This window comes from Dipteris shenzhenensis, chromosome 27 (genome assembly GCF_047967505.1).
Source record: "Dipteris shenzhenensis isolate YYH24624 ecotype China chromosome 27, Dip_SZ_1.0, whole genome shotgun sequence".
NCBI lineage: Eukaryota > Viridiplantae > Streptophyta > Polypodiopsida > Gleicheniales > Dipteridaceae > Dipteris > Dipteris shenzhenensis.
This window is the reverse complement of record NC_141622.1, coordinates 24,479,643-24,490,647: the sequence shown is the minus strand read 5'-3', so window position 1 is coordinate 24,490,647 and position 11,005 is coordinate 24,479,643. Positions and strand designations below refer to the sequence as shown.

Below are 11,005 nucleotides of genomic sequence, written 5' to 3'. Positions count from 1 at the left end.
CTTTGTACTAGAGTTCTTTTGGCTTTCACAACTAAGAAGAGGAAAACTGTTTTCAGCCTCCACCTTTGTGTGTATTCCCCCATTGTGTATGTGAGAAAGCCGCAAGTGAGACTCCTTCCCTCTCTCCCACTATCTTCACAACTTGATCCCACTAAGCTTATTGTCCTTTGAAAATGCTCCTTTCAAGCAACGCATGTACCCTGTGGGTGTTTGAAAAGAGGCAATGTCTACCTTGACCGCTGCCTCCTCCCTCGTAGAGAGGATCCATGTTGCTTTTTCGGGAGAATAATTTTTCCTGAAGCATGCACTTGGGGCCACAAACAAGACATCCTATTCATAGCATGCAAGTCTTCTCGCACTCCTCTCGAGTCTTTGGAACCAACAGAGTGTGCCCAAATAGTAGCCCCCACATTCTTGAAGATATGCATGGGATCCAAGAGATGATTGATTTGTAACTGACCCCAATAAGGAAGCTCGTGAAAGATTGATAGCCTCTTCATACTAGGAGGAGGTTCCTCTCCATTTGCCCTCCAAGCCTGAATCCAGTCACTTGCCTTCAAATATGATGGTGGTGGATCAAGCTGACCTCCACGCGTGAGATGGTCCAGCGGAAGGTATCGAGCATGACCTTCATAAACATTTTTCCTCATATGTTTGGAGTATCGTGCAAGCAATTTCAAACCCGGTCCACAAATAGGACAAGCATGGTACCCACTTGTAACAAGTCCTGCACGCGTGCATGAATGTGTTAGTATAAGACATGCATGCGAAAGAGAGTCATAAAAGCATAATCCTATATGATACATGTAAAGACACAACCACGTACCTGCGCACTCTCCATATCCTGGGTAGTCATGCATGATCCACATCAAGATACCCCTGACCAAAATATCATTGGTATGTCTAGGAGCTCTAGAAATATCAAAGACCTGCACTCCTCTCCATAATATCTGTAACTCCTCTATCAAAGGTGCCATGTACACGTTCATATTTTTTGCCTTGTACTTCCTTGGCACAAGTAGTGCAAGCATGAGGTGTCCCTTTTTTATTGTTAGCCCCGGGGGATTCACATGGGGGAACTTATGATATCACGTGAGTGTACAATAGGGGGGTTTTTTGAAATGAGGAATAAGCTTATACATTAGGGGTGGGGGCCCTTTTTATTTTTTCCCAATATTGAGTTTAAGTTAGGGGGCCCATGCCATATTTAAGAGGAGGGGACATAGTATAGGCTACCTTGGGTAACTAGTCCGAACAAGTTTGGTTTTGTGTATGGTTTTAAATAGTGACAAGGAAAGTAATCTAAATTTTCTTATTGTGTAATCTAAATTCTTGAGAAAGAACGTAGATTTAAGGAAAGGGGGGGACATAATAGAATTTTGGTGGTATATTATAAGCTTAAATAGGGGTGTTTTATCATCCTACATGGATCTTAAATAGGGGGTTTTCTTGAAGTTCATGCACGCAGGTGACGTCTCCCTTTAATGAAGAGTGAATCCCCTGGGTTGTTAGCCATGGTGGGATATTGTAATTCACCACGACTATGGGCCATGTCGACCAAGATGTCAAGCATAACCCGAAAGGATTCATACCATCCATGGCGAGCCCAAGATGTAAGTTGCGTGGCTCCCTCGCAAAGTTCGGCCACTGATTGTCTATGTGGACCGATGAGATGCATGCCATGTCATCAACTCCGCTATGGATTTGCATTAGAACATGTGCTGTATTCTTGCAATGATGGGAAAGTGTCGCAAGACATTTACCGGTATCTGCTCACTCTACAAGTCATCTCGATATCGTTGTTCCCCACATTTCAGACAACTAGCCAAATGTCCATGCTCATGACGAAAGAGAATACAATCATTACGGTAAGCATGGATGGTACCATAATCCATACCCACCCTTGTTAGCATCTTCTTCGCTTCATCTCTTGATGCAGGCATGGTATTTGGTGTAGGAACATCTTCAGGAGCAACCTATCACAATTCAAACATACATAGACTTCGAATAATGATGATTCGGTACACTAATCCTATAGCTTGGAATCCCTGAAAGATATTGAGCAAGCTTAGAATCTTACAACCTGACATTGAGCAAACATTTACAGACTCCTGTATTCTTTGAATTAGAGTGACAAAAGTCTATATTTATTTGCTTAATAGTAGGCTATTGAAGCTTCACGTGGGAGGAAAGAGAGGGGAAAAGAGATGAGAAAAAGGACAAAAGAGAGGAGGTAAGACAAAAAAAGAGAGGAGAAAAAGCTATTGAAGCTTCACATGGGAGGAAAGAGAGGAGGAAAGAGAGAGGAAAAGAGATGAGAAAAAGGACAAAAGAGAGGAGATACGACAGGAAAACAGAGGAGATAAGAGAGGAAAAGAGAGGAGAAAAAAAAGATAAGAGAGGAGATAAGAGAGAAAAAGAGAGGAGAAAAAGGAGAAAAGAGAGGAGATAAGAGAGAAAAAGAGAGGAGATAAGAGAAAAAGAGAGAAAGTGAAAAGAGAAAAAGTGGGGATAAAAGAGAGAAAAAGTGAGAATACAAAGGCTTCGAATAACGATGATTCTCAAACATACATGATGATTCTCAAAACAAACAATATCCAAATAATGAGTCAAATTAATGCAGGAGCTAACCTCATTAAGGCCGAGACACTTGTATCCGACCACCCATACTTTGCTTGCAGATTCAAGATTGAGAGACAAGCACGTAGTTTAGACATCCTAGCACCCTCGTACAACTGTGCTGATTGCAACTCTCGCATTTTGACCTCAGACTCTGACATCACGTGTACATGGGATGTAGTGCCTCTAAAAATAGAATCCATCATGTCGACCATACCCTCGTCATCATTCGAGAGACTATAGTCTTGCTCAAAGTGTGAAGGTATATGCGTACACTCGTCAGCCTCCTCATCCTGTTTTAAGATTTTGTGTAAATATAAGATCTTGTCTCAAGGTTTCGTATCATAATGGTATCCAATATTAACCACGAACTCAAATAGCTTTGACTTACCGATATTCCATCAACACATGCAACACCAATGGTGGGTACTGGTTCTGGGTACTGGTTCGGGCTCCTCCCCATATATCCGCAAGTGGCGCATGATAATACGATGTTGATGTTGTACTTCTCGCTTGCAATGAGTGCAATGACAATACAACCTCTCCGTAAGCCACTTTGTGCTCTCGGGCATTGGCACATCATCTGACGAGCTTCCACTCATCCCTTCCATCTGCACACTTCTACAATCACAACATAAGTTACAAGGAAATCTATTAACAGTAATAAAATAGCCACCTATGAGCTTCTTTTTTAGCTTTTAACAATAAGTGCCCTGAAATGTCACTATACAGCGACATTTTGCTCTGTTTTGTCACTATATAGTGATGCTTTTAAATACAAGCATCACTATATAGCGACTGACCAGTGTCGCTATATAACGACGCTATGGGCTTAAACTCGAAACCCCGCGGTGTGGCGCTTTCTTTAGCATCTCTATTGTCGGAAAAGCAATCTCTCCTCCCACCTTATATCTGACGACCTCGCTTTCCTCCTCTCTATTCTCCACTCCTCAGCACTACTCAACCCCTCTCCTATATAGATATAAATTATAATTGTGGTGAACAAGAAATGGTTGGTCAGCACATCTCTAACCTTTTGAATATAAATTATGATGTTAAAAATATGCCAAAAGACTGTTTCATCGATGAAAGGGGTCTATTAGACTCTATCTTTCATCAATTATTTATGAAAGATAGAGGCCCATAGACCCCTTTTGCCAAAAGACTGTTTCGTCGATGAAAGGGGTCTATTGGACTCTATTTTTCATCAATTATCAATGAAAGGTAGAGGCCAATAGACCCCTTTCGTCGATGAAAGGGGTCTATGGGCCTCTATCTTTCATGAACCATTAATTAAATATAGAGGCTAATAGACCCCTTTCGTTGATGAAAGCAGTCTATTGGCCTCTATATTTAATTATTTTTTCCAAAAGGGGTCTATTGGCCTCTATCATTAATTGAATATTAATCAAAAAGATATTTAATTGTATGTCGATAAAAGGGATCTATTGGGCTCTATTTTTTTTAATTTTCAAAAATAATTATGAAAAATTATCAACCTCACACAGTAATGATGTTTAATTAAATGATCACTCATCATTACTACATTCTCATTAGAAATCAAATTTGTATGATAATCATTATAAGTCATGGTTCCTATTAACATCATAGTTTGGTAGCATTTCTATAGCCAATATGTCGTCCCATCATGGTGAATAAAATAAACGCATTGATTGTAATGATTTGAAACAATAAAAATGAGCGCTAGCTAATAAAGAGGCAATGTTAAGTACTTGGGTCAGTCGAGGACATGTGATGGTCCCTTGCTAGCAAATGTGTTCTTTATCATGGAAGAGGGATGATTATTTCTACAAATATCAATGTGAACTTTAATTTTTATGAGAGCCCTTAAGAAAATTAAAGGCCAATAGACCCCTTTTGTCGACGAAAGGGGTATATTGGCCTTTAATTTTCACAAGAGCCCTTAAGAAAATGAATGGCCAATAGACCCCTTTCGTCCAACGAAAGGGGTCTATTGGCCTTTCATTTTCATGAGGGCTTAAGGTCTATTGGCCTTTAATTTTCTTACGCTCTCATGAAAATAAAAGGCCAATATTGGCCTTTCATTTTCTTAAGGGCTTTCATTTTCTTAAGGCCAATCCCTCCCTCGCTCCCTCGCTCTGCCTCCCTCCCTCCCTCCCTCCCTCCCTCCCTCGCTCGCTCTGCCTCCCTCCTGCTCTACCTCCCCTCTACCTTCCTCGCTCCCTCACTCTCCCTCCCTCCCTCGCTCTGCCTCCCTCCCTCCCTCCTGCTCTGCCTCCCTCGCTCTCCCTCCCTCGCTCCCTCACTCTCCCTCGCTCTTGCCTCGCTCCCTCACTCTCCCTCCCTCGCTCCCTCCCTCCCTCCCTCGCTCCCTCACTCCCTTGCTCTGCCTCTCTCCCTCCCTCCCTCCCTCCCTCCCTCGCTCTGCCTCTCTCCCTCCCTCCCTCCCTCCCTCGCTCGCCTCCCTCCCTCGCCTCGCTCCCTCCCTCGCTAGGCCTCCCTCCCTCCCTCGCTCCCTCACTCTGCCACCCTCCCTCCCTCCCTCAGTTTCGGTAGCATCGGATCGGCTTCTTCAATCCAATTAACCTCAGGCAGCAGCAGAGAAGCTATCTTTGTTCAAAGTTCAGCCCACAAACCCATCGCGTCAGAGTCCTCTCACACTAACGGTTGTTTCCGAAGCTGGTAGAGACGAGGCTCGCAAGGAAGTAGAGCGAGCAGGTTTAGTGGTTGCTCTTGGTATGCTTTTGACCACCGCCAATCCTGCCCGAGCTGTCACTGCATAGGACATCATGACTGTGCTCTTGAAGGTAGGATCTTCCACCTCGTCTTGATGTTTCCAATTGCCTTCATCATCCCCACATGTTAGATCGCACCTCAGACCTCCTCCTCTAAATACATTGTTTTCTTGGACGGAGGAATTGGGAGATCTTCTGAAGGGTAGTTTCAATGCGGCATTCTTGCTGCATTGGCGAGGCAGATAGGGAATTTGTATTCTTCACCATCATTTCAAAATTCAGCGTGCCATTCCTATGCAAAGTAGTGCTTCTGGCTAGAGCGCCAATCCCAACTAGTGATGATGCATCCTGCCAAGTTGTGGTGGAAGAATGAGAGATTTTTTATTGAAAGAAGAATGAGAGATGTTAATGTTTGAGTCTGCTTGTACAGTCTTGGATTGTTCATTTCTCTTCAAGCCAGTTTGGATATTGCTTCTGTGCCATTCGCATCCCTCCCTCGATAAATACATAGATGGCTGGCAAGGAAGCAATGGAGCTTCGATAAATAAATACACAGATCAGATAGGTCTATGATTTTCTACTTTAAGTTTCTGGTCGCTCACGAGAAGCCATTGCTTGTGTTACAAAACCACTAAAGTTCACAAGCATATATACCATTCAAGTGCAAGGCAAGGTTAGGATTCCGGAAGACTGGTAGATTAATTCTCTGCGGAAAACTTCCTGAGAATTGATTGTTGGAAAGATGAAGCACTTGGAGCAACGGAGAAAAATTGAAAGCTATGTGTCCAGTTAGGGAGTTGTTTTACATCATGAGGACAGGGATGGATGGCAGTTTACTGAGGACTGCTGGCAACATCCCTGATAGGGTGTTGCTGGCTAGGTTGAGAATGGCCAAATTCCATGCCAATCATTTAGAAATTTCATTGACTAGGTATGATTATAAGTATGATGGGATGTGCTATTCTTTAGCGAATTGTCATTCAATGACTGGGCCTAAGATGTGAGACATTGGAACAATGTTAAGGTTATCAACTTCATTGCTTTTAAACACTTACATTTGTTTACCCTTGTAGTCTAATACTGAAGGCTTCACAGTGGATAAAGTAGGACATGTCAAATCTACTAGCTTGTAAAGTCATGCATCCTTGGCATTGTAGCTAGGTTCGTCTAGAAAGCAATTATTACATGATATAGGATCCTACGATTCATCATCCTTCACAAGAAATTTGAATGTCAAGGACACTTGTAGCTCATTGATGGTGGTGATTTTCTTTTCTTTGGCTTGGAAGTTTTTTTGTAGCAACGTAAGTATTGGCGGGCTCAATCACCATTGCATGGTCAAGTGCTAGGCTGCATGGAAACACTTGTATATAAATACATCGATTTCTTTTCTTATTTGCAAAAGTTTGAGTATGATGACCAGTACCATGGATATATTTGTACGTGTTTCAATTACAATCACTACTTAAATTGGTGGCTTTTTGAGCAAGAATTTTTATTTCAAGAGGTGACCCATTTCTATACCATTAGTTGTTTATGGCATGTCCTTGGCCATTTTCTTCACATAGTTAAAGTTAAAATATCCTTGTTCAATGCAACACTTATCAAATTCCTACATGGCACATGCATGTTCAAATCATGGGGTTTTGGGTTCCATGTGTGTACTATGTCATAAAATTTTCAATTTTCTCTAGTAGTTACTAATGTTCCACCACTCAGAATCTAATAGCAAGCTTACACTATGTGGAGGAATGCACCTACCGCCAACTTTTTCTTCAATAAGAATACAACTACGTCCATCTAGCTACACTAAAGGGTGCACTTCATCCTGTCAGGCCAAAAAATCTTGTTCAAAATCCCACCATATCTTGTAAGTTTTTCCCAAAGTAGGCACCTTAGCATCAAAATCTCTTAATGCAAACATGAAAGGTTGACTCACAACAACTTTCATCTTCCACTCCTTTCCAAAATATTGTGTTTGTAATCATAGCCTTCACATCCCAAAGATTTATTTCATTCTCTTGTTCTCTAAATTTAAACCTCTTTAACAAGTTATATAATCTTGTGAGTGGGATGTATCTATGATAGCATCTCGATTCTCTAAGATGGATTCCATTGTATAGAAATCAATAACTCTGCAATGTATTTGCCAATTTGGATCTCACCACCTTTTTTGTAAGACTTCTAGAGGGCTTCTCCTTTCGGAGAGACAATCATCACATTGGTGAGAGAGCAATGAGCTATATCCATCCATCCTTTAGAAACAAATGTATAGCCTATTGAAGCGAGATCATTAATTATGGATTCCTTCAATTTGTTTTGCATATCCTTATACGCGACCTCCAACAATGTGGTGCACATGGCATAATAGGATGGAATTATAGAGTTTTCACCATGATTGCAAGGATCTATGCCATGAAGGATAATGAAGAATATTGAATGATAACCTAGAGCAGCATACTATGTTTGTGGCATCAACTTGGATATTTTGAAGTTCGGTACCTCTCAAGGCTTCTATGATTGTTGGTTGCCTATTTTGAGTAGTAGAAGAGACTCAGTAGGAGTTTAATGATCAAGATTCTTGGTGCTTTCCCCCAATATCTCCCTTGTGATATTAGGGAGGTTTTTAGTACGTATTTTTTGAATTAAAGATGTTTAAAATGCAAAAAAACATGTCTTTTCTAGTCAGTCATTGCAAATTGGTTGACTAGATCATTATTGCACAGTGAACATATATACCAAGCTATATAAAAAAAATACACTGTGTGGTTTAAGGGCACATCACATGGTCTTCCTATACACCACATGATATTTTGACATATGTACGCATAGCACTTGGAGATTCTTTGCTTCCCTTTTAGACACATGCACTATTATGAAAATAAGGCAAGGAGGGGGAGGCAAGGAGACTAGGAGGCCTTAGGAGACACAACACAGTATATTCGAGATATTGTATGCTTTTGTGGTTAATAACTTGTTCTTGTATGCTTAATAACTTTTCTTTGTATGCTTTTGTTGTCCAACTAGTCTTCTCAAGCCCCATCATCTCGTCAAGTGCAGCTTCAATTAGCAGCATCACAATCAAGCTTCAGGTATTTTCTATTTTGAAGCCTCTTGGGCTTTCTTTGTATGCTATTGAAGTAATGCTGGGGCTTAATTGACCTTATAAGTCTATTCTATGCCATGCGATGACTTCTTTTTTTAAATGCATTTGTGTCACATTGGCAGGATGGTAAAAATAAAAACTTCTGAGAGGAGGGGGAGAGGTGAAAGAGGAGAACAAGGAGGCAGGAGAGGTGGAAGGACAAGTAGCAAGAGAAGTTTGCAAGTGGAATCTACAACAAATTTAGAGTTTCAAAAAGAGGTTGAAATTGCAGTTGAAGAGGATAAGGAGATGGAAGACTTTGAAGACACTACTATAATTGTGGAGGAATCTTCTAGGAAGAGAAAGAAAGAGGATAAACAACTGGATGAGGAGTTTGAGCAAGAGTTTCCTGCTGCACTTGATATTGGCCAGGGGAAGGATGTTACTGAATCTCTTGCAATCAATCCTGGAAAGATTGCTCCCTTGATCCCATTATGTCGTTGTGTTGTAAACACAAGAATGAGAGGCCTACGAACTGATATGGATAGCCTAAAGCAAGCTCTAGAGGCAAAAAAATATATTCAATAGAAAGGAATGTTTATTTTATCTACAACACTTTCGGATGGTGTGTCACAAGAGGTGACAGATGAAATTGAACAATCATGGGATTCTTGTTGGAGGGATGTAAATGCAGAATTTGAGGCATAGATTTTTGATGATGCTGATTGGTCATTTTTGTCTCGAAAGATGTTTTTTGTGTGGGAGGGGAATCACCGTACTGTTGCATGGATGTCTCTAATTGAAGAGAAATTCAAAACATCAAAGGCATGGCATATTTGAGTTTTAGCAAGTTTTATTACTCCAGAGAAAGAAACAGAAATGAAGCTAATAGTTGCTCTTCAAAGGTTCAATCTGTAAGTGCAAGTTCTTGCTTATATGTGTTACCTTTTTTTGAGCTTTTAAGGGTTTTGTGAACAATTCTTAATATGTTTGAAGCTATATATTTTTTATTTTTCAGCCTTAATGAAACAGCAATTATTAAAACAAATCTCAAGGATTATTTGTACAACACGAAGTCAATGTGTTCGTGTGATGAGAATGAGTACTTATCACTTTTTTCTGAGGAAGAAAAAAAGACACTTGAAAAGCATAGGGCAAATGAAAGCAGTAAAAGATCAAGTACTTGGTATCCTTTGACATCTCTAATGCTAGGGAGAATGGTATTTGCAGTAAGTTTCATACCATTTGTCATGGATGTCTTTTGAATTAGAACTAACTAATTCATTGTACACTCATTCATTTCTTTGGAATATATTTTAGCCACTCAAATTCAAATTTGAGAACAAGTTATGGGATGCCAAAAGCTGATAGAGAATTCCATAAAGTGGATGGCGAAAGAGGCATGGATGGATCAGTTGCTTTGTGAATCTGAGAGGTTACTCTCTCAAGTCTTGGTTGCTAGTCAACAAGCTAGCTTTGTGCTTCCTCAAGATCCTACGTTGAGAGAGTATTTGGGGAGATACAAGCAATGAACAGACTTGAACTTTATGAAGATTTAAAGGATTCAATGACTGTTGCTACAGCTGCAACAAGACAAATGGAGATGACGAGGGCATCTCGACGATTGGTATTTAGGTAAGCAATACATGTTTTTTCCTTTTCAATTAAAAATCCATCCTTAAGTATTTCACTTTTGAGCTAAGACTCTTATTGTATGCAGATTCTTGCAATCCTTAAAAGCTATTGGTAAGATTGAAAAATTGTTGCCCATATGTCGAGTATGGACAAAAATTAAGGACTTAAAATCTTGTATGTACTCTCCAAACATGATAGAAAAAGAAGGGAAGCAAGTGCTCTCTGAGTGGGAGAGAAAGAACTACCCGTGGTAGCTCGATATGAAAAAAGGATGTTGCATCGAGGAGGAGGTAGAGCTGTACACACAACATAAAAAGGGAGAGATGGGTTCATCAAGCTCAAATTCAGTCCAGAGGATGATGCAGTCATTGAGATTCAAAAAACACTTGAGAAGATGACTAAAAAGGACAAGGATTCAAGTATGGAACTAAAGAAGGGTAGTAGGCCACCAAAAAATCCTGGTTCTAATAATGGTAAGCTCTCTTGGTCTTTTTTCAAGCTGTTATTTGTTTTTGTAACATATGTTGTTATCACTTTGTGTCTTTACATATGTGGTGTGGATACAACTGCAGTCTACACCCATTTTGAAAGGATGTAAATGGAAAGATAGGTCTATCCACTTTTTGTACATTCCATTGACCTCTCCAACTTTGAATCGGAGTGGCACATGTGATGCTTCACATTGCAAGGTTTGGTGCTATGATTATGTCGAGTTTGGGAAGCAATTGTCTATCTCAAACTTCACACAAGCCTATATAGACATGAAGGAATACTTTGTGGGTCTTGGAGGTGAAAGAAAAACAAGAAATGGTAAGAGTGTTGCTTGGGCTGCAGATTTTGTCATTCTTGATCTGCCTACACAGCTAGAAGCTCTTGGAGTAGAGGATTCCACATCTCCATCTTGGAATTTATTAACAGAGGACCATGTACACTACTCCTTGCTAGTAGC

General features: G+C 40.4%; 1 pseudogene; it reads left to right on the top strand.

Moving 5' to 3' along the window:
- The first annotated feature begins 8,565 nt into the window (after nt 1-8,565).
- LOC147884072 (uncharacterized) lies at nt 8,566-9,339 on the top strand (annotated as a pseudogene).
- Nucleotides 9,340-11,005: the final 1,666 nt, after the last annotated feature.